Below are 5,000 nucleotides of genomic sequence, written 5' to 3' on the forward strand. Positions count from 1 at the left end.
TATCTAACGTCTACACTAAACTCTTGCTTCTTCAGTGTTTCCCCCAGAATTTTTGTTAATCAAGGTGGTGGGCCGTTAAAAGTTTTTTTTTTTTTTCGGCTAAGCAACTTTAGAAATTACATTCACAACATGAAATCTTTCAGGGGTCCCAGTCAAGGTGGTAGGTGTTTCTTGTTAAGGTGGCCGCCTTCGCAATTAAGTGCTGGGGGAAACCTTGATCTTTTCTCAACCAAAATGGAGGGTGGGGGTGGGTGGGGGGCTATCTTATTTCCTGGTCTTGGGTAGAGACCGACCGATTCCGATTTTTGCAATTTTTTAATAAATCAACATCGGCCGATTTTCTTATCTGGCCGCGCCGATTTTAAGTCAGGCACATCTTCGGGCACCTATCTACTTGAAATGACCAATGCTGGTGACAACCAGCGTGATGTTTCGCTCTAAAATATAGTAACGGACAATCTAAGTGAAATTTTAACAAAAAGAGGATAAAATTAATATTTTTGTCATTAACAAAGCTTATTTAGCATGCCAATTAAGTATAATACAATGACATATCGGCCCTAGAAATCAGCCCAAAAAATCGGCAGTGACATCGGCCATGGACTAACTCTGACCACTAAATATCGGTATCGGCATCGGCCTTAGAAAAACCCATATCGGTCGGTCTCTAGTCCTGGGGCCCATGGAATCCTAGTCCGTCCCTGTGTGGATGGCTAAATAGGCTCTGCCCGTCATGAGAAGGGGAAACCTGCAGAGACTCATTACTGCAACTGGGGCCTGTGCTCCTTCCTTCTTCATACACTGTATCTCCCCTGCTGCCTCGCTTCTTCATGTGCCCCACCATGTAATCTCTCCACAAAACACCTCCCATGATTGAGTGACCCCAGGCCAGGCCTCGCTTTTTTTCCCCCTCCTGCATTGCCTTGCCCATTGGCGTAACGCAAGTACTTCAGGCCCCCCTGCAAGCTAACAAGAATGAGCCCCCGAACGAAAAAAAGGGCCTAATATCATGTGGAGGGGGCCCGTTTCTTCAAGTCAAGGGCCCATGTGCCATCCCCAAGCCCCAGCCCCCACCTCGTATGGGCCCCCCCTGCCTCTCGGGGGCTGCGGGGATATACTTTACGCCCCTGGCCTTACCTTTGTTAATGTCTCCAACTTAATCTCAGTTAATCACAGAGAAACACCTCAAGTGACATGAGTGTGTGAGATGTGTGACCCAAAACACACAGCATGAGTCTGGTGTCCCCTGATGTGCCATGTCCTCTGTGGTCTCTGTGAATGGATATTGAAAAAGCAAAAGCAAAAGAGAGAAGTTCATTGTTCAAGGCTAATGGATAGCTGGTGTGATATGGCTACTGCAGGGGTGGGGAACCTTCTTCATTCGAAGGGCCACTTCAGAATCCTCCAAGGGCCGTAAAAGTCCTCCAAGGGCCGTATTATGAACACAAACCAGGATTTCTCCTGCACTTTAGGCCTATATTGAAGCTAGCCACCTTTAAAACAGACCCCACTCTAGGTCTCCTGAATGTAACGTGAAGCTGCATAACATTGAAATTGTACCGGGGGCCGGATAAAGCGGCTTCAAAAGCCTCAAATGGCCCTCGAGACATAGGTTACCCACCCCTGGGCAACTGAATGGAGTATCAGCCCTGATCAGCCCTGAAGAAGGTTGCACATGACCGAAATGGTGTCAATGGCTATCAATGGTGTCCATGTATAAAGGACTTTTAATATGGACTTCAGAGTGCCTGGGATCCTCTCCCTCTACTTCAAAACATTTAAAGTGTTTGTCTTTGAGTAAGAACCAAGCTACATTTTGAAAACGGAGTGGGAATCTGCTCCTGCTGGATGAGTTTGACGTTTGTTTGCCTGCTGGACACTAGGATATCCAGTAGCTTTGAAGAACAAACTTCCAAAACTGCTTCATTTGATTGCCTTTTGTGTTAGCATAGTATTTCCTTTTCATTTACAAACATTTGTAAATGTTTTGTTGATTAGTAGGCCATCATTTACAAACTATTTCTAAGATTTGTTTTCAACTGTTATTCTAAAGTGTTACCAGATTATCAAGTAAGCAGGGGTGATAGTGAAAAAAAATCCTGAGCCTGAACTTTTTTCCTGGTCGGGGAGGGGGGGCCGGGGGACGACGGGACATACTGCATATGAGACGTAATGTAGGCCTTATTATTATTCAAACACATTATTCAAACATTTAAGATAATGTTTTCATTTTTGCATTATTTCTATAGTGTTATTCACGAAAACACAGATCATTTCCCTGTTGGTAGGCTACAGCACTTGGCTGAAAGAAACTGACCACCACGTTCAATTCTAGCTGTAAAAACGAATACCAACGTATGCAGTTAGAAATGCATTCTAGGCTTGTGATGTTGCATTAAAGTTATTGAGGTGGGTATTGAACCAATGCAACATTTCAACACCAGAATGCATTTCTGAAAACATGGTGCATATTTTACCACATTGAATTAACTGAAAGCTACATATGTAGCAGCCATACCAAGACAGGTCAGTAGGAGGCAATACAACTCCGAAGTACAGTAACTACACTCTGTCCAAAATAGAGGAGGTGATTACCAATTAATTGAGCAATACTTTTAAATGACATGACATTTGCTGCAAGCTGATAAGTTTCATTTTCATTGGGACATTGCTCATATAACTTGTATAGGCTACTGGACATACGTTTAGATAGCCTACTCGTGGCCCCATGGTCTACCTATAACCACAGATTGTTTAAGGGCTGTGCTATAACCCCTGCCTTTCCGTTGTAGGGAAACGCCCTTTAATTACCGGTACATGATATTTAGGGCACAAGCGCATGATTGGCTACATGCAGGCCCACGTTCACATCGCATATTTCGACTCCACGGATGACAGAACCAGTGGTTATTACGGACAGGACAGTATATATAGCCTGTGTGACTACTGCGCGACTTTCGCATTTGGTTGTAGTCAATTAAAATACATGAAAATCACTCGCGTGTACACACGCCCATTACAATGTACGAGTTGAAAAGATAACAGAAAGCAACAAAAACAAAGACAGGACCGAATTAAGCTACATGAAAATAGCACAGGGCGTGAAGATAAGATGAACATTCACTGCATGTCTAGGTGACACCGTGGTGGCCACATGAACGCAAGCCAAGTATTTGAAGTTCACGAGAGTCTGATATTGACAATTGCCCCCTGCCCGAGAGTAGGGATTAAGTAGCCCAGAGCGTGCAGACAATACAACCTGTGCATCGTGCGTGGAATAACTGGATTCGATTACGCAGAAGGGCTACGACAGGGAGCGCGCGCGAGAGAGAAAGGCTGTGTGAACCTGTGCGAGGCTGTTTGGGGGTTTTCACAGAGCGCGTTGGTTTAGTCAGCATAACTAATATAAACATCTCCCTGAAATCAGTTTGACACGTGGTTTGTCAGGAATGACGCAAAACACCATCCCTCAATCAACAGTAGACCAAAACCCACGAACTCAGCTCACACTAGCCTACAAGGGGTGTAGGCTAACTAGGCTTGCCAAACATTAGCGATCCAAGCATTCCATTGTCATTTGGACATGTCGCAATGGTAGCCGCTATTCCAATGCAGACCACATTTACGCACTACACCTAGAAAAAAAGTATCATGACGGGCATAGCATAGCCTACCGTTTTGAGCATACAGACTTTTTTTGAAAGAACGTCCATCTCCATCAAAGTTTGTCAACATTGCGCAGTCATTTAGCGCACATAAATGAGGAAAATAGACGAACCTATTTCAAACTCTCACTGAGCCCGTTTATGCGCATCAATAAGCCGTTTATGGTCAGGTTTTTGGAGTAACCTGCGCAAGGCAAAATCATTCGGGCCCAAGCCAACATGCCACAGTGGGCAAATTAATAACTAAATGGCCTTACCTTCAAACGTTTTCTTGATCACAGAATTTCACTAGTATTCCACTGACATCCACACGGTTCAACACACCCATCACAACTAGCAAGCCATGTGGATTTGTGCTAACAATAGTTGCTAATTTTTATCGGAATCCAAATGGTCTAGACTTGGCCTATAGTACTTTCTTCCGTTTCTTCAGTATAACGAGATGCCATTTTTGGATTTGCCTCCGTCGACAGTGAAAATATCTGAGAAGGGTAACCAGTAGGGGCCTAGAACTCTCTTTACTGTGCATACTGACAGCCAATCTACTTCTCCTTTCACTAGAACTAGAAGACTGCCGCCAGTGATGTGGTGAGTGACTCAAGAGCAAGACGTAACAAATTGATACATTTTTCAGTAAGATGTCGGGATGATACAAACAATTATGGGCTGCTGCTCATTTGGGTTCCTTTCGCGTCTCTTACAACAGGCTGTTGCGCGCTCATTTATTTTCACCATACATTAATGAAGGCCTACGCGATAGTTTATTATTTTATTAATTTTGGGGAAATTATTATTTTATTTTTTTCTACAGCCACGCTACGCCGGATTTCCGGCGCGGCGCCGGACTGCTATCACCCCTGAGTAAGTGGTGATTAAACATTAAAATCTCGATCATATCTGTAATGTACACAAAAAAACGTGTCTATAGGGGGAAAAGAAAATTTGTGTTTGGTCATTTTGCAGCCTAAATGACTTATTGCAGTCTGTACGTATGCCTCCATTTACCACACCAAATGAGATGCAGAATGGAACCAAAACAAAAGGAAAACATAAGAAAGGACCAAAAGTGTTCTACACCAGTTTCTCAACCCAAAAGTGGGTCGCGGAGGGGTCATGGGTGGGTCGCGGATCCGTGGTGTGAAAAAAATCGAAATTCTTTGATTCGCTAAAAAAAAAACAATTTGCAACTTTTATGTTGATAGGCGATTGAACTTGTGTCATCTGTCGTCATAGATAAAATCGGAATGTTTATGCGAGATAGTAGTATGCAACCAGTCATTCGAGTGTCGCTAAAAAAATTGGGTCGCGACAGAATGAGAGTGGAAAATGGTGGGT

The 5,000-nt window shown here is 43.7% G+C and overlaps 1 protein-coding gene across 2 annotated transcripts in view; it reads right to left on the bottom strand.

Moving 5' to 3' along the window:
- nfatc3a (nuclear factor of activated T cells 3a) overlaps nucleotides 1-5,000 on the bottom strand; it is a 126,392-nt gene that overhangs the window by 69,191 nt on the left and 52,201 nt on the right. The gene's annotated exons all lie outside the window — the stretch shown is intronic.

Source organism: Engraulis encrasicolus, chromosome 22 (genome assembly GCF_034702125.1).
Source record: "Engraulis encrasicolus isolate BLACKSEA-1 chromosome 22, IST_EnEncr_1.0, whole genome shotgun sequence".
Taxonomy (NCBI): Eukaryota; Metazoa; Chordata; class Actinopteri; order Clupeiformes; family Engraulidae; genus Engraulis; species Engraulis encrasicolus.